The 23,494-nt window shown below is 40.8% G+C and overlaps 1 protein-coding gene across 3 annotated transcripts in view; it reads right to left on the bottom strand.

The window, feature by feature from the left end:
- glceb (glucuronic acid epimerase b) overlaps nt 1-23,494 on the bottom strand; it is an 86,835-nt gene that overhangs the window by 36,118 nt on the left and 27,223 nt on the right. For all 3 annotated transcript variants that reach the window (XM_077228737.1, XM_077228738.1, XM_077228739.1), the window contains exon 2: nt 1,156-1,270. The gene's annotated coding sequence lies outside the window, so the exon portion shown is untranslated. The remainder of the gene's footprint in view (nt 1-1,155; nt 1,271-23,494) is intronic.

Raw genomic sequence — 23,494 nt, 5'->3', positions numbered from 1 at the left:
AGCAATCGAAATTTAAACTTTTGAACGATACCGGGAAAATCGCAAAGCTAGTCCCGGTTCAAATCGATACTCGATACCCAAGCCTAGTGGGAGAGCAGAGAAATTGCTTTGAAGGCAATGCCCCTGATCAAATTCATCAGCAGTCAGGGGATTAGATCCATTATATTACCAAAAAGCTTACGATCTTACGGCCAACGGAGGGATTAAACACTTCTCATAAAATGAAGACAGGAGAAGCAAACCATCTGACAGAGTCATTCTGACCCCATACACAAACATCACTAGCAAACAGACTGCAGTCACTTTTAGGGGCTGTTCACACAGAATGTGTTTTTCCATTCCACTGCACTACTTTTCCATTTTTTTTCAATGTAAAAGCGTTAGACGGGCGTCATTAACCGTTGTACTCACATCTTGTGTCTTTTGCAGCATCTCACAATAAACGACTACCAAGATTGCAGACTGGACACAGGCAGATATAGACTGCTTACATCTATTAGTACAGAGACTGCAAACTCCAGTGATTTAAATTACTGTTGGTGTAAACCAGACTTTATGGGTAGAGAGGCTTAAATTTACATCAGACCACCCCACATTTACACACACTTAATTGTGTGTTGTACTGACTGACTGAGGAGGTATAAAAGTCCTTTTCTACACTGACTCCTTGCTAAATCCACTTCTGCTTCATTTGTGCAAAGTACCATTGTTATGTAGCTTAGATCTATAATATGTAAATTAAATGTGGGCTTTGTCAATATTTACAACAAAGTAGTGTACATTACAAGTACACTACTATTCTAAAGTCTGGAGTCAGTACAATTTTTTTTAAATGCATTAAATAAATGTATAATGTTAGAATGAAAAAAAAAGTATCACAGTTTATCAAAGGAATCACATACATTTGATCAAATAAATGGAGCCTTGCTGAGCTTTGCTTGAAACAAAACAGAAAAATGCTTTACATTTACTGTACAATAGTGTACAATACAATAGTGTACTGAAACTATTTAGTGATTTCAACCATTTCATATGGCACAACACTAGAGTTAATAACTGATCATAAGCAGTGTCTAACAAAAGTGAGTGGATAACACAATAGTTATTTAGCCAGTTGCTAACTTCAGGTTTGTAAATGGCAATACTGTTTCTTACCCAGCTCCAATCATCAGTGAACATCTGACTGTGCCGTCATTGTGCTCTATGCCACAGCTAGGATACTCTGCTCCGGTTCATTTAGGGATCTGCTTCACAGAACAGTTTGTCATACCTGAAACAGATGAAATAGAAACAGAAATAATTTGAGCTGTGGAAATCAAAAAATAAGAAAATCCTTACAGAATAATTTGACCTTTTACTCAAGAAACTCATTGCCTAATCCACGAACATTCCTGCAAGAAGGACACAGTTTCTTCTAATCATACTGTTGATCAAGGATCAAAGATCAAGGACATAAGAGTATGGTCAGAAGAAACTGTGTCCTGCTTGCAGGAATGTTACAGCTGTATACTGATTGGGACATTTTTACACAGTCCTGTGGTGATGATTTGGATTCACTGGTGGATGTAACATGCTCATATGTTGCTTTTTGCAGGGACATGAAAATAAATAATAATAAATTAACATTCTAATAATAAACCATGGGTTACTAAATCTTTTAAATCTTGCTTATAAAAAAAACTCTAAACGGGGAGCAACCTCTGATTGCAAATGGCAACAAAATAGTTGCCAGCAGCCATGTCACCCTGTAGCCCAAGACTGGTTGCCCACTGAAGCTAAACAGGATTGAGCCTGGTCAGTATCTATATGGGAGACCACCTGGGAAAACCAGGTTGCAGCTGGAAGAGGTGTTAGTGAGGCCAGCAGGGGACGCTCACCCTGTGGTCTGTGTGGGTCCTAACACCCAAGTAAAGTGATGTGGATATTATAGGGGCTTTCGCACCGGAGGAGCCTTTTCATAGTTCCTAGAACTATTGGCAAAAGTACCCGGATTTTGGCGCATTCGCACAGCAGGGATTGGGAACTATTTTAGTTATAGGAACTCATTTAAAGGAACTAATTTAGCTCCTGCTTCAGAGTAAGGTCTAAACCAGCACTATAGGAACTATCCGTGACGTTAGTGTACGCTGATAGCCCGAACACACGCGAAACACCAGAACTCGCCATTTTTAAAAAGGCTGTGTAAACACACAGATTATAACCTATATATTTACACCACAAACTAACTCAACGAACATGGAAAACAGTGATAGATGGGCCTCTTAAAGGAGAACTCCGGCTTAAAATGAACCTGGGGTGTAATAACACATTGGTACCGAGTCGACTGTTCTCTGGGACTAGTTCCTAGAACTATCAGGTGCAAAAGCCCCTAAAACTGTCAAAGTGCACCGTACTTTGGATGAGTGGTTAAACCGGGATCCTGACTCTCTGTGGTCATTAAAAATCCCAGGATGTCCTTCGGAAAAAGAGTAGGGGTTTAACCACGGCATCCTAGCTAAATTTGTCCATTGGCAGATGGAGATTCAACTTCCTTATGTAAAGCACTTTGAGTACCTAGAAAAGCGCTATATGAAATGTAACGAATTACAAGAGAGTTGAAGATTAAAAAATATAAAAAAACTACAAAGTAGAATTGGAGAAAAAGAAAATTCTGGTTCAGCTTGGGCGAGTACGAAAATGATAGCAGGCCTTCACAATTTAAACAGCAGCACTGTTCACTGTTATGTTAGATGGTTTTAACTCTGATATTGCATTTGCAAATGCTCTCAAATTTTTTTATTGTTATTTTGATAATTTGGGATTTTAGCAAAGAAATCCAGGAATTGAGTCTTAACTTATGGATAATCAGCATTTCAGCATTGATCTTCAGGCTCAATGCTTTTAATTCAGTAAATGTGAAGAAAAGCCCTGGGGCCTCATTTATAAAACTTTGCGTAGGTTTTGCGTCAGAAGTGGCGTACGGATGAAACATAGGACGTGCGTACACACAGAAATATTCGGATTTATAAAACCGTGCGCACGCACATCCTACGCATTTTTTCCTTAATAAATCCCAATCAATTCTAAATGTAGCGCAGCTTTTGCTTCATGTCACGCCCATAGTTGCCCATAAATAGTCCGTGAAACGCCCACAAGTTAATATTCATAGATTGTGAAATTATGGCAAACATAGAGAGGAAATCAAAAAAACGTAACTTCACTCAATGTGAAGTAGAAGTTATCGTTGGCGAGGTGGAAAAGAGAAGAAAAATGTTGTTTGGAGGGCAGTGTGGGCATTACTAATGCCAAAAAGGCACTTGAGTGGCAAAAGGTTGCAGACGCTGTAAATGCTGTAGCCTCACAACCTCGGACTGTGGCCGAAATAAAAAAGAAATGGTCAGACATCAAAGTCGAGGCAAAAAAGCGTCTAGTTCAGAGGCTGCAGCTGAGCAGCCGTCTGTGCCCAGCGTCTCCACGGCACGCGGCTCTCAACCCTCCAGCAGCGGGCGTGTCCTCACCGATGCAGTCCTTGAAATGCAGAGGGAAGTCATTAACTCAGTCAGAGAGGTGGCAAAGGAGTTGGGTGAAATCAAGACTGTCCTAACTGAAATAAACAGCACAATGAGGGAATTCTTGAATAAATAATATATTTTTTCCACACCTTTTGTTGTTCTTTACAAGCGACGCATCACTTCCAAACGCTGGCGCACAGCAGCAGCATTTGGCTCAAATGCCTGGGGATGGGGGTCAGGGTCGGGGGCAACACAGCAATCGGCGTCAGGGGGTAGAGGCACGTTTTTAAGCTGTGCCACATTGTGTAGCACAGCACATGCCAGCACGATTTTGGACACCTTTTCAGGAGTGTACAATAACCTCCCTCCAGTGCAGTCGAGGCAGCGCCATCTGCCCTTAAACAGGCCGATGGTGCGCTCCACTATAGCGCGAGCTCGGCTGTGGCACATGTTGTAGTGCCTTTCCTCTGCATTATGTGGATTGAGGAAAGGTGTAAGCAGCCACTGTTTGAGGGGATATCCACTGTCCCCTGCAAGGATAGTGAAAGGGTTAAGACTTTGAAGTACAGTAAAATGTCTAGTAATCAAACGTAGCCTACCTAGAAGCCAGCCATCACGCACAGCACCAGCCTCGAGTCTGCGCCCAACACTGCTGTGTCTTAAAATGAACGAGTCATGGGTTGACCCAGGCCACCGAGCTACTACGTTAGTGAGCAACATGTCTGCATCACAAATAATTTGGACATTGATCGAATGGAAATGCTTTCGATTAATGAAAGCATTTTCATTCACATTCGGTGCCCTTATGGCAACATGAGTGCAGTCAATAGCACCGATAACGTTTGGGAAACCGTACATAGCTGCAAATTGAGCTTTCTTGTTTGCCTGTTCACCCGCCGTGTATGGAAACTTTATGCACTCATGGGACAAAGCTATTATGCCTTTTAAAACGTCTGGCATTATCCGGCTAAGGGTCGGCTGAGATATGCCTGACCTGTCAGCCAATTCCCTCTGAAAAGTGCCAGTCGCCAGGAATCCTAGTGTTGTTAGGACTTGAAGTGGGACTGGCACGGCATGGTTCCTCCGAGTGCTCCTCTGTAACGCGGGGGCCAAAAGACCGCAGAGGTCCAACAGGACAGCTCGAGGAAGCCGGAACCGGCTCATGAGCCACTCGTCCTCATTTGCCAGCAAATCTTCTTGCTGTCTGAAGATGCGTTCACTCCGAATCCTTCCATTTGCCACATCTTCTAAGAGCGCAAGATCAGCCATTGTGCGTCATTACGCATTGTGATGGGGCATTTTATTTCCATCCATTTAATTGCATCTGACAAGCTACAGATGTTGGTTATAATCTACTTGGAAATGGGAATTAGTTCAGCGCAAATGTAATTTCTTGCAGCTTTCTGAATGGTTGAGACATAGTCTACGTCATACGTTATTTTATCAAAAATAAAACAAACTAAAGGCATATGCATGAATACCATGATTCCGTAGCTGATGAAGACATTTTTAGTATGAAAACAACTTTCCCCAGAGGACAAATAATACAACTATTTATCTATCGGTCTATAAATCTATCTATGCTATATATCTCCCTAATTATATATCTATCTGACTGACTATCTAATTGCATCTATATCTGCTCCGCCAGACGGACACATTGGCGAGAATATCAGTTTTGTACATTATTTCGTTCTGTTTACCATCTTATTTATGAGGATGAATTGTATAACATGCCAATATTATTGCAGAACATATTTGACTTTTCTTTTTGGAAATATTAATTTGCATTTCTGTTTCAGATCAATCAAACGGGTATTCGTGTAGGCTGTTGATTGTAAGACTTGCTTTGTGAAGTCTTCGTGTTATTTATGAGAGGCAGTATTGCCATTTATTTTACACAACGGTCTACAGTTTCACACACTTTCACGTGTTTCTTCCATCTGCCGACGGTGTCGCCATTTCTCATTTCACCCGTTTTTGTGCGTACGCCTGGGTCAGAGCTTGCGTGAAGGACCGCACATTTTCCCGCTCAAGTTTGCTTTTTATAAATACCAATTATTGCGTAGAGAGCGGTGTACGCCTTCTTTTGTGCGTACGCAACATTTATAAATGAGGCCCCAGGTCCTGATAATATCTGTGGCCGCTGACTTAAATCATGTTCAAAAGGCTGAGAGTAGGGAACGAGTATTGCGTAACTATACGCAGTGGGAAAACTCCCTTTTCTCGAGAACATTGAAGCCATTATTTTAAAACGCAGTGCAGCTACACAGCACAAACCTATGGCGCGAACCAATCGGGTAGCTTCGCACCCAGGGCGTCAGAACCCGCCAGAATGGGGGTAGGTTATGCCTATATAAGCAGACAATTTCGCCATAGAATCAGGTTAAATCGACTGAAGCGACAGCACCTGAGCCAAGCGTAATAGCACGACAGGCTACGCAATACTCGTTCCCTACTCTCAGGGAACCGAGGTTATGTTAGTAACAGTGTACATTCCCTTTCGAGAACGTTCACTTCGTATTGCGTAGCTATAAGCAGTGGGAACTCGTTTTAAAATGCTGTATATATGTGCATTGTATATGTATACATGCATATGGGCATGAATATAGCGTAACTATATTTATTGATAAGTCTTGAGTGGTGGAGTCTTGAGTGGTGGAGCACATGTATCATGTTATATAGCCCGAGCACCAATGGTGAGAGGAACCTATTGTTTTTGCTCCGTTTATTATTATTATTAGGGCCTGAGCACCGATGGTGAGAGGACCCTATTGTTTTTGCTCTGTTTATTATCATTCTTCTTCTCTTAAAATAATCGCTTTTTAGAGGGCCTAAACACTCATGAAACGTTGCACACGCTTCAGAAGTGGTGAAAATTTACGTGTGATATGGTTTTCAAAATTGGGTGGGGCAAATTCTGTAAATTATTGCCCCGGCTCTACGTTTCACCTACAGGTATGAAATTTCGTACATACATGTAATGACCCAATACCTACAAAAAAGTCTCTTGGAGCATAGCCCTAAAAACAACAGGAAGTCAGCTATTTTGAACTTCCTAGATTTTGTGCATTTTTTGTAATTTCCTGATGTTGTAGTTTAACGAACTCCTCCTACAGTTTTGATCTGATCCTATTCAAATTTGGTGAGTGTAATCTTAAGGCCTTTGCGAGGTTAAATTGCGAAGATCTTGAGTTTTCGACGAAGGATGTGCTCTCGGCGGCCAGACAAATGTGTGGGGCAAAATGACTCAATAGCGCTCCCTACATTATTGCCCCGGCTCTACGTTTGATGTAATGACACAATACCTACAAAAAAGTCTCTTGGAGCATAACCCTAAACACAACACTTAAATTGCAAAGATCTTGAGTTTTCGTCGAAGGGTGTGCCCTTGGCGGCCTGACAAATGTACACCCAATTTCATTCTTTTGGTGATTTGTGCATGAATATGTCATAGTTCATATGGCTTAATTGCCCCCCCCTAAATTATTGCCCCGGCTCTAGGTTTCACATACAGGTATGAAATTCTGTACATTAGGGGTGTAACGATACACAAAATTGACGGTTCGGTTTTCCCACGGTTTTGACGTCTCGGTTCGGTTCGATTCGGTTCGGTTTAGAAAGCTAAAATTGCTTCTTTTTTTTCTTCTTTTAAACAGTGGTTTAATGAAAAAATTGTCTTTGTCTTTAAATTAATTCAATTACAATTAAACGTTTCACAAGGATTAAAAAAATATCTGCTAAATCTGTAAACTATATAGGGAGCCGCACATTACTATAACATTAAAGGTTGCAGCCTAGACTTTTAACCTAAATTCAGATGCAATTTATTTTTTAGATATAATAATCAACACACAACACATTGTATGCGTTACAGAGTGGGCTTCCGCACCGCCTCCTCTTCACCAACAGAGGGAGCCTTCACCTGAATACTAGTTTACTCTGGAACTCAAATCCCCATAATGCTTCATACCTGGGACTAATTACGCACACACCTGCACCTAATTCAGACTCTCCATATAAGCCACACACAAACAGAAGTTCAGTGCGAAGTATTGCATTGCCCCGGCCTATAATCACTGAGCGTTTTTCCCTATCTTGCTGATCTATTTGCTGACCTCGGATCGTTTTCTCACTACTGCCTGTTTGCTGCCTGTCTTGACTTGGATTGCCCTGGATTATTGTTTATTGCTGCCTGCCCTGATCTTCTGCCTCTTACCTGACTACTCTCTGTGCTTGCTCTCTGAATTCCCTGTTTTGCTGTTCCCTGACCCCTGCCTGTTTGACGTTTCTTCAATAAAGTTGCAAATGGATTCTTCTCAGTCTCCAGACTCGTTACAGAATACTTCGTCGACAACGGATCCAGCAGCTGTTCGGCAGATATCCACCGAACTCACCTCTCAAGCATCTCGTCTGGATCTACATCACCAACAACTTAGTCATTTGACTTCACTCACCTCGAAACTGGTTCAAGGTCTGCAAGACCTACAAACTGCAAGCACTAATCCTCCCATTGCACCTGCAAGTCCTCCCTCAGGAAGTCCTCCATCGGCCGCCACTTCCTCAGTAAACCCACGGCTGGCTTTCCCAGAGAAATTTGATGGAAACCCCACGAAATGCAAAGGATTTCTGCTTCAATGTACTCTCTTTGTGGAACAGCAACCGTCATTATACACCACCAACGCAAGCCGGATTGCGTTCGTATGTCCACTGCTCACGGGGCGAGCGCTAGAATGGGCTACGGCTGTCTGGAGAACTGATGGGTCTTCCTTCGCTTCATTTAATGAATTTATGCAACAATTCCGTCATGTTTTTGATCATTCTACTGAGAGAGGAGACGCCGGGGAACAACTATTATCTCTCACTCAAGGGAGTAAAACTGCAGCCAAATATGCTCTAACTTTCCGCACGCTCGCAGCACAAACTGACTGGGTCGAAAGCACTTTGAAAACTCTCTTTCACAAAGGTCTCACTATGGAACTCCAGTCTGAATTAGCCTGCCATGATGAAGGGAGAACTATGACGGAATACATCGATCTAGCCATTCAGGTGGATAATCTAATCCGTTCACGACGATCAGTCCCCCCCCCTGCAGCTATATCATCACGATACACCCACTGAACATGAACCCATGCAGATTGGTTTTTCTCACATCACACCAGAGGAAAGAGAGCGCCGTAGACGACACCGATTGTGCATGTATTGTGGTCAAGCAGGACACATGAAATTTGCATGCCCAACCCGTCCATCTGCCAGTCCCCGTTCGGTGAGTCCACGTATTAAAATTCCCATAAATCCATCTAGTTTCAAATTGTCAGTAATTATCACTATAAGAGGAAAGAAGTTTAGAACCACAGCTCTCATTGACTCCGGAGCTGCTGGGAACTTTATATCCCGTACATTTGCTGAACAATGCAGACTCAAGCTAACACCTTGTCTTTCCTCCTTGGCAGTGGAGGCGTTAGACGGCCGACCCCTCCGAGAGGGAAGTATGCAGGACACCACCGAAGAGATTAAACTTCACGTTGGCCCATTGCACACAGAGATCATCAGTTTTTATGTCATTCAATCACCCCATCATCCCATTATATTGGGGCATCCCTGATTATATACTCGTAATCCACATATTTCCTGGAAGGAGGGTCAAATCATACATTGGGATTCTTTATGCCAGAACCGCTGCCTGACTCCTGTGACTCGCATCCCGCTTCAAGAGAGGATGGAACAAAATTACGACGTGGGAAACAGAGAACTGCTCGCGATGAAATTAGCACTGGAAGAATGGCGACACTAGCTGGAAAGAGCAAGCCAACCTTTTGTCGTCCTCATCGATCATAAGAACATGGAATATCTACGGTCAGCTAAACGTCTAAATCCACAACAGGCCAGATGGGCATTATTCTTTACTAGATTTCAATTCACCGTCACCTATAGACCAGGAACCAAGAATATCAAAGCAGATGCTCTATCACGTCAAACAGAAAGCACAATTCAGAATCACACTCCCGAGAGCATAATTCAGACAAACCTACTGGTAGCTCCAGTACAGTGGGATATGGTCACGGAAATTCAACAGGCTAACAGTCAGGTGAGACCCCCTTCTGAATGTCCAGATAACTTATTGTTTGTTCCAGAACCTCTCCGCCCCCGGCTCCTTGATCATGTGCACTCCAATCCCAGTTCAGGGCATCCAGGAATCACAGCTACCATTCACCTCTTGCAGAATCGCTTCTGGTGGCCGACGCTACGGATCGACACCACTACATGTAGGGAACTGTGTCAGCTGTAATACGTCCAAATCACCCAGACAATTACCTGCTGGACTGTTGACACCACTTCCCACACCACGCCGCCCCTGGTCCCATATTGCAATTGACTTCATCACAGACCTACCTAAATCGCAAGGACACACTACCATACTCACCATCGTTGACCGATTCTCCAAAGCCTGCCATCTCATACCATTACCCAAACTCCCCACTGCGTTACAGTATGAAACATGTAAACTGAACATAAGGCAGTTTTTGCATTAACTTGTGTTTTTACTCTAATTTGTTATTGAAATATAATACTTTACACAGTTGTCATTTTCATGAAAGATATTTTAAACATACATTAAATAATCAAGATATCATTAACAGGTTAAGTAAAATATAATATATAGGCTAACATGGTGCATTTATTTAGTGCAAGAGTTCATTTATAGGAACCAAAGTTGTGGACACTGAATCACTTGCCTGTTGAGGTAAATATAATGCTAGTGACAAGCTATGCTGTTTTGTTGACGTCTTTCCGCTGCTGAAACACTGATTGAGCGATTACACAGGTTATGATGCCTTTCAGTAAGTATACTGCATCTGTCAACATACCTTCAGGTGTCCATTCTGTAACTGAGGAAGAGATGGTCGCGTTTACCAGCTCTGCCGCTTGAAATGAGGAGCTTAGTAGGCCTACAGCGATCTGTCACGCCACAGCAAAGAGCGCCAAAACGCCATTTATTGTTTGAATTTCGTGATCAAATGAAAGATTGTGAAAGATTACACCCTACTTATTATCGAAAGTAACAAAACACGGAGCTTGTTATTTGGTGTTAATGGTGGTTAGGCTACAAAACTGAATTTGTTGTGTACTGTACACATAAGACATGAGGTCCATTGAGCCGGGCTGGGCGGGGCCGGGGTAGCAGGGGGCGGGGAGGGGCGTATTCAGTACGCAATGAGAGTATCGCGATTTGAATCATGTGTTCTGTATCACGGTTTTTCGGTTCGGTTCGAATATCGTTACACCCCTACTGTACATACATGTAATGACCCAATACCTACAAAAAAGTCTCTTGGAGCGTAGCACTAAACACAACTGGAAGATAGCTATTTTGAACTTTTTGTGCAGTTTTTGCCATTTCCAGACGTTGTACTTTAACAAACTCCCCCTACAGTTTTGATCTGATCCTCTTTAAATTTGGTGAGTGTAATCTTAAGACCTTTGCAATGTTAAATTGCGAAGATCTTGAGTTTTCGTCGAAGGATGTCCCCTCGGCGGCCTGACAAATGTAGATGTGCAAACCCAATTTCAGACTCTGGGTGGAATATGCATCATCAGAGAAATTCTGTCAATTTTTCTTGCAGTTCCGATGTTGCTAGGCAACCACAAACAGCCTGCAGTAACTCAGGCATACAATGTCCGATCTGCCCCAAACTTCACATGTTTGATAAGAGTCCTGTCCTGAACACATGCCCATGCTCATATTCGGTTATAGTAATAGCGCCACCTGCTTGTAGCAGGAAGTGTGGCAAATACAAATTACTTTAGCATAGTCCTCCTATATTTACCGAATAGTGCTCTGCTTTCCTAAAGCCGCCGGGTGGCGGTGGCACGGGTGCGAGGGCCCTTTTCATCGCAGCTTGCAGCTTTAATTGTTATTATGATTTGTATGCGTTGTTGAAAATTTGTGTCAAGAATGGATGCTATGATCATATAATTTTATAGCAAAACAAATTTACCTGCGGGTACAAATAAAGTACCCTAACCTAACTTAACGAAGGAGCTCACTAAAACATTTTCTGCAGCCTGAAGTCTAAATTATCACTGTGTGCTTATCTCTTCTGAGGTGGTGGCCAATTTCAGATATCATCTATTAACACCAGCTAAGCCTGTCCATTTATTTTCGCTGGCATATCCACTTCCTGGGATAAACATCTGATTGCAAACAGCTTTAACTGCTTCCAGGACAAGTTATTCTACCCACAGATTAAATGTACTATCAAATATCATCTGATGGTGTTGGCGGTTGTTTCAGTTGACTGTTCTGTGTATATATATATAAAAAAAAAAAAAATTGGCTAAGCTAATGTTGTTGTAGAATGTTAAGAGGCCAACACCAAGCTAATTGGCCAGTTATCCATAAATTAAATCTGTTGTGAGTGAAAATGAAACTGGCACAGCACATTTGGCCTAGGCATTAAGTACACTTTCACGTCAAGGAACACTGAGTTACAGTCTTTAAATAGACCATAAATGATGGAGACGAAACAAATACATATTAGTAATTGCATTCATGATGAATTTACAGGCTTGTCGACAGCCTGGTCATTAATGTAGTGACGATCCATCAACCACAGTGAGAGGAGAGTGACTGTAACTCTTCACCCCACAATTAATCTCCGCCATAACAGTTTTCCGGCACCCGAGTAGAGGCTTGTTAAATAAAAAACTGCAGTAAATCACACCGTAAAGAAGGTATTGATCATTTTTTTAATAAAATGGGAATATTGACAAAGCACTTAAATCAGATATTTTCTAGTTTATAACATTCTGTTGGATACAAGGCATGGTCAGGGCTTCCATCCGTCACAATGTAACAATGTTATGGAATATAAAAAAATAGATATACCAGGAATGATTATACATGATGTAGATAATTTATGACGATTCAGCCAAGTAGGGTTTTAAAAGGCTACATAAGCAAGCAACACACATTTTCATGGTAAAATGTATTTAATGCTTCTCATTGCACATCACAGATGCTGATCTTCAGTTGGTCGGTCTTGGAGTCACAGCAGAAAAATGTCAGCGTATCAGTGCTAGTTAACACCTCATTTACGTGCGGCTGTCTGCTGGGCATTGTCGACGGTTACTATTAAAAGGCTTGTCTTTCATGCTTGCTTTCTCACCTAAAATCACAGAAGTTGCAAGATGAAATCCCAGCAATTTAGAAATTCCTTCAGGTCATACTCTGATGGACTAGAAGGAGGAGGGCTACAAACAATAGAAGCGTGACATCACGTATCAATGAGAACCTTGAGCTAAGCTCAATGTGCCAGGTCACTTCTAGCTACTGAAATATGATGCATTGTCTAATATGTGAAATGATCGTTCTTTTGAGCATGATTAATCAGTTTATCCCATTAACAAATTCAGTCTGAAAAATCAGTTCACGAATGAAACATCACTTAAAGACATGCCAAGGAAAGGCTAGTACAAATATCATAAGTCTTCAGTGAATAACAACTTCAATTTCATCCTGTTTCTCATACAAAACTATCAGATGAATTCAGAAGATTTGGAAAACAGATATGATATGAGTTTGGAATGAAACAAGGGTGGGTAAATTACAAAATTATTTAGCTCATATTTGATTAGCTCAATACTAGGATTCAACTACCCTTTCAAGTCAGCAAAGTAGGGTAGGATTTTGTCCATCAGGAATCAATTGAATTGTCATATTTTCATTTTTATGATCGTTTCATGTGAGAGACAGGTTGTTAAAAGGGAGGGATTGAAATTTGTCGAGCTATTGGACAACTGTTATGACCAGCCATCTCGCCAATCTACAAGTCATAAATTGCAATATTCCAATAAAAAGAAGATTGTCAATTTCGATTTCATGCTGACCTTAAAGGGTTAGTTCACCTAAAGATGAAAATTCTGTTATTATTCACACTCAAGTTGTTCAAAACTGCAAGACTGTCGTTCATCTTTGCAACACAAATTAAGTTATTTTTAAAATCTCATAATTTTTGTCCCTCCTCTGAAAGTCCAAGCAACCAAAACTTAGGTTCGCAGTACACACAGTATAGACATTTTTTGGGGGGTAACTATTCATTTTAACAGGTCAAATTTCTTCAGTTTCATCTACACACACAAACTTGTTATTCATTAATGTTTGTCAAGATATGAAGAGGAAAAAAAAAACATATCCAAAGTGAATGAATGATGCATTTAAATACAGGTTGTCAACCCTGTCCATGTGGTGCGTTTAATGTTTTTCATACACCAAATAAGGACGTACTTTAGTTAAAAGCCCTAGAGGGTTAGTAACTGTTCAGAGCACATGCCATATGCTTGAAAAAAAGAGAGAGAGAGAAAAAGATGCACTCATTTACGTGGCAGCTCCCTCAGGTCACATCTATCCCTAGAATGAGTGTATGAATTGAGGTTCTTCTAAATCCAGCCACCATCACATGTCTGCACGCACAGATACACACTTTTATGAACAAAAGGAAATTAAAAAGCTAACTGAAATTAGTCTGAAAGAAATCTCAATAGAAGAGAGTGGAGTATAAAAGAGGAGGAGATTTTGAAGAGTTGAGATGTTGGGGGCTGGTGAAAACAAGTGTTTGAGGGTGAAGAGTTTATTCTGAAGAATACACAACAAGCTTCTTCAATTCTCCTTTTGTAGAGACAGGAAAAACTATCATCGACATTAGGGGTGGGCGATATGACCAAAATCTTACATTACGATATGAGAAATTGTATTTCACAATATAGATCACGATACAGTTAGCCTACTTTTGCTTTAAATAAGGTTTTGATACCATTGAAATTTCATAATCCGCGTCACCACTTTCAATATCACAAAAAACTAATACTAGTCTAAGTTAAAAAAAAAACTTAATCTTACTGAAAACGAGTAAACAGTGATAAAGAAAGAGCAAAGAGCCTAATTACAAGCATATAAAACAATAGAACTACAATAGAATACAAATGAAATAGACCTACCTGAAAAACCTCAAGCACTAGAATTTAAGAAACACTACATAAATTGTATAATGTAATTAAATGAAAAAAAAATACTGCATAGTATTCACTGTGTAAATTATACAATTATTTTTAAAGTTACAAAAGTGATTCGGTAAAAAGAGCAGAGAGAGATTTTCTTTGTTGTTTGATGAACATTAATAATGACAGTAGGTAAATTGGATGCTGCCACTTTAAGAACGACTGCACGGATCCGATACTTGTGCGCTTTATTTCTCAACTGTTTCCGCGCGCTTTATGAGCAAAGATGCAAAGATGAGCTTTCATGACAGCTTAGCACAGCAAGGTCATGTTAGCGTAACCACGATAGAGACAATAGTCCAAAATCTTTACCGGTTGACAAATTTCTACCGGTTAATCGTGTCTACCGGTCTATCGCAAAGCCATAACCCCTACTTCCAGCTGCAATATGCTAAATTTCCCAAATATAGCAATAGAGACTCAATCAATGGCTCTCATAGAGAGGTAGATATGCATTGAAAATGAAAACAAAAAACACCTACACACATCTATTCTCTAAAAGCAACTATGATGTTCTTGAGAACAAGGACATATCCAGGAGTCCTTGTCAAGTACGTTCACAATGTGCAGAAGTGTGGAATTCATTAAGAGCGAGAGTAACGAGAGTCAGCACATGGCCACATTCGGAGGAAATCATCTCACACTTCATCTCCCCAGCTCTGTCTGCGTAGACTGTGTTCGAGAGTAATGGAGGTTTCAGCTTCAGATGATAGAAAGAATATAAGCGGGGAAGGTGGGAGTGCGGTAGAAAGAAGCTGAAAGAGGAGTGGAGGATTAAATATGGCCAGTTATCACATGTGCACATGAAAGCACCCCATTCTTAACGTACCGCAGGCTGGCAGATTCAGATCCTGTCAGAATGGTTTCGACAAGAACATCTTAATATCTGATTCGTAGGAGCCTAGAAGTGGTCAGCCTTTTGTTCACATAGAAAAAAAGAGAATAAACACTTTCAAAAACATTTTGAAAACATTTGTTTTTCAAACCCTCCTTGAAGATTGCCCAGCATCCCTTTACTTCGTCTTGCCCCATGTATACCACGGACAACATTAAAAACATTAAGAGAGCCAAAACAGCAACAAAAGCAACATCAAGTGTCTCAAAAAGAGAAAGACCTCTTTGTTTGACCCTGTGGACACATACCAGAGCCCCAGCACTTTTTTGTGGCCCTATAAATGGCCTGTGTGATCCGACAGCCCCTCCTCCAGTCAGGCCCTCTCACAGTGGAAATGCGACCCTCACCGTCACAGTGGATTATGGGAACAAAGAGAAGTTGGGAGTTTGAGTGTCACAGTAGGGGAGATGTGTGGGGCCTGTCATAGTCTCTCAGGGATATGGTACTCATCTGTAAAATTCCAATGGCTCTTGAAGAGGCTTTGCATACATTCTCCCGTTATCTCTGCACTGCCTCCTGGGATTCTTAGTCTCATCTCATCGTCTTTCTCAGGGTCCAAAATTAACTTTTTGCCACACGTGCTAACAGCGGGTATCTTATCAGCTATGAAAATGTAGTTTACATTGATTTAATTAACATTACACACTACTGTTCAAACGTGTGGGGTCAAGAATGAATGTCTTTAAAAAACAGTGTCAATAAGATTTTTTAAAGACATTAAAATATTTATTCAGCAAGGATGCATCACATTGATCAAAAATGACAGTAAAGAAATGTATAATGTTACAAAATATTTATATTTCAAATAAATACTGTTCTTTTGAACTTTTTATTTAAAGAATCCTGAAAAGCAGGATTTTTCCACAAAAATAATAAGCATCACAATCATTTTCAACTGGGGTAATAATAGGAAATGTTTCTCGAACATTAAATCAGCATATTAGAACGATCTCTGAAGGATCATGTCATGTGACACTGTCATGCTGAAAATAGCTTTACCATCACAGGAATAAATTAGATTTTAAAATATAATTAAATAGAAAAACATTTATTATATCTAAAAAAATATTTCACAATATTGCTGTATGTTTGATCAAATAAATGCAGCTTTTGTGAGCATACGAGACTTTCAAAAATATAAAGAAAAATATTACTGACTCTATAATTTTGGTAGTATACAAAAAAACTGAAAAATCAATGAGTAATTCATATAATAATGTAGAATAACATAGAAAAACATATTGAAGTTTGAAATGTATAAAAGGGGATGTACAATATCAAATGAATGTCAAATTTTCAGTGGCAGTGCAGCAAAGAGCAAGTGACTTGAAACAGTGACTGTTTTGTTAACATGCCTGAAATGATCTTATTTCTAGTATAGGCAATTGTTATTGTTGCGACCTGTAATTAGACGGTTTGATTAGTCACTTATAGAGGGTATGCATGTGACGGAGTGACAGCGGTTACGTCCACTGATTGGCAAAATGACTGAGTGGCAGCATTGGTTTTCAGTGTGAATGGCATGAAAAACACACAAAACACATCTAAAATGGGAAAGAGCTTTGAGGTTGACTTTACAAATTGATTTGACAAGAAATCTGAGGTAGGCCTATATTTTTACAGACTGCCGAAAGCTAGGGAGAGTACATAGATCGTTGAAATTCGCAGAAACAACTGGACTCCAGGCAGCGAAACATGGATTTGCAGTTATCATTTTGTGTCAATATCTTAAATATTGGGGTAAAATGAAACCCTATAGATTGTATTGTTATATGTTTTTATTCTGCATAATTGGATGTTTTTTAAATAAACGCTGACAAAAACTATACAAGTTTTGGGCTGGACGATATAAGGAAATACAATTCAAGTCAATTCATACACTGTTGACTAGGGGTGTCGAAATTTATCGTTTCTACGATGCATCACGATGCAGACGAGGAAGATTCGGTATCGGTTCAGTAATAGACCATAACAGATTATAATGTACTGACGCTTTTCTTACGTCATTTATCGCATATGTGTTTTGTTGCGGTAGCATACAATGGCAGAGGGAGGCGAGACGCGAGTGCGAATAATTAAAAATGCTCCAACTATTTTAAAAGCCTACATCTGGGCACATTTCGACTTTTATGAACACCCTGGTAAGCACGACCTGGAGAAGAGACGCGCTGTGTGCGCTCATGTCACGCACAAATAAAATATGCAGTAAGTAATACGACTAACTTGATAAACCACGTTAGCCGTTTTCACCCCGAGCTGTTAACGCCTGGCAGAGTCTGACTGCTTTAGAGATGCGTGGATGAGCTCCAACAACACCCGCATACGCAAAAACAAATCATCCACGCCTAGGGGTGGGAATCTCTAGGCACCTCACGATTCGATTCGATTACGATTCAGAGGCCTGCGATTCGATTCAAAAGCGATTATCGATTATCTGAATCTTTTGTGTGTGTGTGTGTGTGTGTGTGAATATAAATACTTTGCTTTAAAAGTACAAAGTAATGACCCATAAAGAATTAACGTACAATATATTTTATTAACATTGCAAAGAACCAACAGGAAAATAAATGTGTGCCTGAACTAGCAGCATACTTGTAGTAAATTAATAATATAACAACAACAGGTGTTCTGACGATTCATGCTACCCATCGAGATGTGCTACTTACTGGTGCATGTGCAGACTCTGCAGACTCATTTTTCTTCTGCTTACCACGCCCATAAATCTATGCATCCTTGCTGTGGATACTTGTAGGAAACTTTGACAGGTCAAAGATGAATATTTGATGATAATTTTTACTTTTCACACCGTTTTAAAAATAAAAACAGTACATTATACTGTACTCTTAACTTCGAATTTTATTATAATTTTATTTCATATAATAATATCATTTTTACTTGTTATATCAAATGTGATAATTGCTAGTTCATTTAAAATATCCAAATATGCTCCCCATACACTTACCCTGATTAAAATGAAATAACGATGTTATAATATTGTGAGATTTACACCTTTATGGAAACAATAGAGAATGAATCAACATTATCTATGATTGATTCGCGTTTGGGTAGCATTTTTCGACAAGGCAGCAGAAATCGTCTGAACACCGGTACAGCCCAGAGCCATAGAGAGAAACGGCTCTGGTACAGCCGAGTGTTTTTCCTCCTCTGGGTGGAAACGTGTCATATGGCTTCTCATATTTGTCGTGTTGCCGAAATATTTTAGTTTTATTCTACAAAGCTTACAACTAGTGTGGCTCTTGTCCAGCTCCTTTCCCCCTTCAACTTCATAGAAGCCAAAATATTTCCACACGTCAGCTTTTAACGAGGAGGGTGTTTGGATTTCGCGCTCAGCCATCGCGTCTCTGTTATGTGCGCACGCCACAGACAGACGGTCCGGGTACTGCACTTCCGCGCTTCAGAGTTCCGTCTTTTGCGTTCCGTCATTATAAATAGGCTACATATCTAAAAAAAAAAAATTTTTTTTTTTGAAAATCGATTTTTGACATTTGTGAATCGATTCAGAATCGTCCACGTCCGCATCGCGATGCATCTAAGAATCGATTTTTTCCCCCACCCCTATCCACGCCCCAATACTTTTCTCTGATTTAAGCAGACGCACCTGATGGTCAAATTAAAATTATTCTGTGTTGTTGCGCGTGATTATAAATGGATGATCGTCACCTTCAACAGCGGACTCGGCGACGGTTGATGAACGCATCTCTAGGGTAACATTATACACCGATAAATGAGCGCTGCTTTTAAATGAACATTTCTTTAAAACAAAATTTATTTGACAATTTCATTTTCTTAATGGCATAAACAGACTTTACACCCCTGGAACTTAAACTGGAATGTCACTGTTTCTGTCACTACGACTTCCCGAACACGCACACACTCGTACGCACACATCACTTTTTCAAATTGAAAATTGAGGATGCATTGCATCGTAATGCATCGAGATATCGACTTGAACTGAATCGATGACAACATGATAATCGTAATCGAACCGAACCGAACCGTGAGACCAGTGTAGGTTCGCACCCCTACTGTTGACTTGGGTTCTCTCACTCCATATCGTTCTTTTGTAGCAAATGATCTGGGTTTTATTCTGGACAGTGGCCTAAAGCTGAACAAACAAATCAATGCCGTTCGTCAGTTCCAGCTTTTACCACCTTAGAAGATTAGCGAAAGTTAAACCCTTCCTAAGAGTTTTGAGATTGTAATTCATGCTTTTATTTCATCACGGCTTGATTACTGTAATTCGCTGTACCATGGGCTGCCTGTCTCATCTATTCATAGACTTCAACTGGTCCAAAACGCTGCTGCGAGTTTGCTCACGGGCAGTCCCAAACGGGACCATATTACGCCTATTTTACGTTCATTGCACTGGCTACCTATTCATTATCGAGTTGAATTCAAAATGTTGTTGTTAGTATACAAAGCGTTAAACAATCTCGCTCCTCAGTCCCTTTCAGAGTTGTTTACTGAACACTATCCAGTCAGACTGCACAGCGACCAGTCATCTGCTACAGGTACCCAGATCCAGACTACAATGCAGGGATGACAGAGCCTTTGCAGTAGCTGGCCCCAAGTTATGGAACAAATTGACACTTTCTATCAGAACAGCGACCACAGTGTCTGAGTTTAAAAGTCTTTTGATAACCCATTTGTACTTGTGCTTTTAACGTCTCGTGAATGTTTATTTTAATTTTGGTGTTAGACCTAGGCAAATTTGTACAGCACTTTGGTCAACCAAGGTTGTTTTAAATGTGCTTTATAAATAAATTAAACTTGAAACTTGCATTTGGAGCTTGCGAGTGTTAATTTTGGACTCTGGTCTTACTCTCTTGCCATCTCTCCATAAATGGAGAAGGGAGATCCTCACTCTGGATCGAAGACCTACGACACATTAGCAGCTGCTACATAAGTGCTTCCTTGCCGAGTGTCTCAAAGATATATCATGATTTTCAGCAACTCTCTCTCACAACCTCCCCCTCTCATTCATCCATCATTCTCGCCTTCTGCAGATATTGTGGTAGATGTTTTAACTTAGTTTCTCATAACTGTGATCCCTCTTTCCATTCATCATCAAATCTCAGAGCTCTGCGAGAGTTAGGCATGGTAAATTAGGCAGCTTCAAGTGAGAAGTGTGGCATATAAGGCAATGGAAATGCATTTTCCTTTTTGTTTCTTGACATCTCCCACTGTCACAATCAAGTTCAGCTGAAGTACATATCAATTCAAAGCAGAGTAATTCCATATTACAAGAGACCTTTTGCGCAGCACCACTGTGAACTGAAGACCCAAGGCCTTCTCCTGAAAACTCTTGCCATGAAAAATAAAACCATTGAAGGAAACTCTCTTGGAGTGTTCAAGTGCAGACATGTCTCAAAAGGAAGCTTAAATGCTACTCACACCAAAAGCAAGCGTAGATTGCTGATAAATGACAACTCATTAGTAACACTATCTACACAGGGCTACACAGAGTGCCAGGGCTCCAGGCTAACTTTTTTTTTTTTCACTAGGAGCACTATAGCCCCTTACTGAAAATGTAGGGGCACACCTTAAATCAACCTGCAACAAAATTATTCACATTTAGAGCTTTAAAGGGCTGGAAAAAGTTGTGTGTAGCATTTGAAAGTACTTGAAAAGTGCTTGAATTTCACTCTCAAAAGGTTGTAAAAAACCTGAATTGAATGTAATTACCAACGGTTACAGTTAGATTTTACTACGTTAAATCCATGATGAATGTTGATGATTTGTGGCAAAGTCCTTTAAGGCAAGTCATGCCACTCGGCCGCCATCTTGGCAACGCCTCCGGGCAGCTATTTCGGACTAACAAGACCAGGCTCCTATCTAAATGAATGGGCAGAGAGTCAGAACTGCACTTTCACTGCTCACCGGGACATAAAAACTGCATGTATAGAAACCGCAGTAAAATATGATTAAAAAAAACGTTGAAAAAGTTTGATGACTTTGCCCCAAAATAAGGTTGAAAACGCCTTTTTCCCCACAGGTTATACTTTTATAGAGTATAGGGCAAGGGTTCTCTCCTTCGCTGTCGTGCGCGCGCTCTAGATTCCAGGAGATTTGAACTAATTTGCGGGCATCAGGGAGCCGCTATCAATATGGGGGAGACTCCCGGAACTTCCGGGAGACTTAGGATGTCTGATATTTACACAACTCACACATACACTGCATATCAAATCTGCCACCTTTTCAAATAGTAACGTATTTTCCGCTGTCGCAAATCTCAACTGTGCACATGCGTCAGTGGAACCAGACGATAGGCTTAAATGTTTCCCGGCTTGACTGTTAAAAGCAGACGGTAGGCTTTCCAGCGGGAGGGGCGGGACATGTGCATACAACCGCCATCTTTGGCGTTACGGGTTTTCCGTATATAGTTGTATTGAGCATGTCTCTCTCTGTTTGTGGGCTGGAAAGTATTCTATAACTTGTTCATTCATGGCAAAACATTTATCCAGGTTTCCACGTCAGTGCTGCTTGATCTGATATGGTTTATAAAATAAATTTCTCTACTGAATTTGAATGCTTATCACTAGATTTCACAGCAATATCATAAATTCTGCACTGAATTTGAATTCTTATCACTAGATTTCACAGCAATATCATTAATTCTGCAGTGAATTCAAATGCTTTCTCACTGGATCTCCCAGTGCTATTTAGTAAGAGTGTCGCGTGGTCAAAGATCGGCCCACGAGTGAGCGTGATATCCGATAGTCATGTGTTGTACTGAGTGAACCGGCTGAATGAGAACAATGAAGTATTTATGAGTGAGACATTGAATCATTCAAACCAATTTTTTTTTTAAATAATTCATTCAGATTCATTAAACATTTGAAATAAAATACGGCAATTTTCATATCAGAGTCACCACAGCCCCCAAGCCCGCCAAATTAAAAAAGAAATAAGTACCTTTTTAAGTCCAGACTCGATCCCTTAAACAATTGCACCGAGGCTGAGATTTCAAAGTTCTGGTTTAAAGGGAGGCTGTTTCATCCTCATAAACCAAAGACGTGGGATCGCACAAATAAAACAAACAGACGTTCGGTCAGACGGCCGTGGGCTTGTGCCTGGCTGCCGGGATATGTGTGCGATTATTCACTGATGACGAGTTCAGATGGGCTAATGCTTCAGTGACAGCACCGAACAGGCCCACTCGCAACCCACCAGCCCGAGCAGAGTGTTACTCATGGCAGCCTTCTGCCGATTACAGAGATACGAAACCCGAAAACACACAAAGGCACAGGAGTATCTCGTGACCTCCGACCCTTGTGTCAGTCCTGAGAGCGGAAGTAGGCTACGTCTTCCTGCTGTCAACAAAGAGATAAGCGCCGCATTCTCTGCACCTTGTTTGCTTATGAAAAGGAACTTTCATGGAATATTTATCAGCTGATGCGTGAAATCAAAAGCCTTTGACCGAAGAGTGCTTCAAAAAGCCAGGGCCATATCACAGCATCTCTGTAAGGGTGATATGAGGGCAAGGACAAAATGCACTGCAGCAAAAAAGAGCTTCTGAGGAGTAGACAGGAAGAGGGAGAGGATTATTCATCCATATCTGAACTTTGCATAAGCGCCAGGCATTATTTACTAATCAAAGGCTTGGTATTCATATCAAGATTTATAATTCATACTCCATGAGAAGAGACTGTCACAGTGGGGGGTTGGAATCACACAGAGAGAGAAGGGCGAGAGAGAGAGAGAGAGAGAGAGAGAGAGAGAGAGAGAGAGAGAGAGAGAGAGAGAGAGAGAGAGAGAGAGAGAGAGAGAGAGCGAGAGAGAAGGGGGAGAGAGAGAGAGAGAGAGAGAGAGAGAGAAGGGGGAGAGAGAGAGAGAGAGAAGGGGGAGAGAGAGAGAGAGAGAAGGGGGAGAGAGAGAGAGAGAGAGAGAGAGAGAGAGAGAAGGGGGAGAGAGAGAGAGAGAGAGAGAGAGAGAGAGAGAGAGAGAGAGAGAGAGAGAGAGAGAGAGAGAGAGAGAGAGAGAGAGAGAGAGAGAGAGAGAGAGAGACTAGGGGATGGAAGAAGCAGTT

Source organism: Siphateles boraxobius, unplaced genomic scaffold (assembly GCF_051911475.1).
Source record: "Siphateles boraxobius isolate OS27281-9 unplaced genomic scaffold, OSU_SipBor_1 130, whole genome shotgun sequence".
NCBI classification, from domain to species: domain Eukaryota; kingdom Metazoa; phylum Chordata; class Actinopteri; order Cypriniformes; family Leuciscidae; genus Siphateles; species Siphateles boraxobius.
Note: the sequence above shows the minus strand (reverse complement) of the source record. Positions and strands in the feature narration are given on the sequence as shown.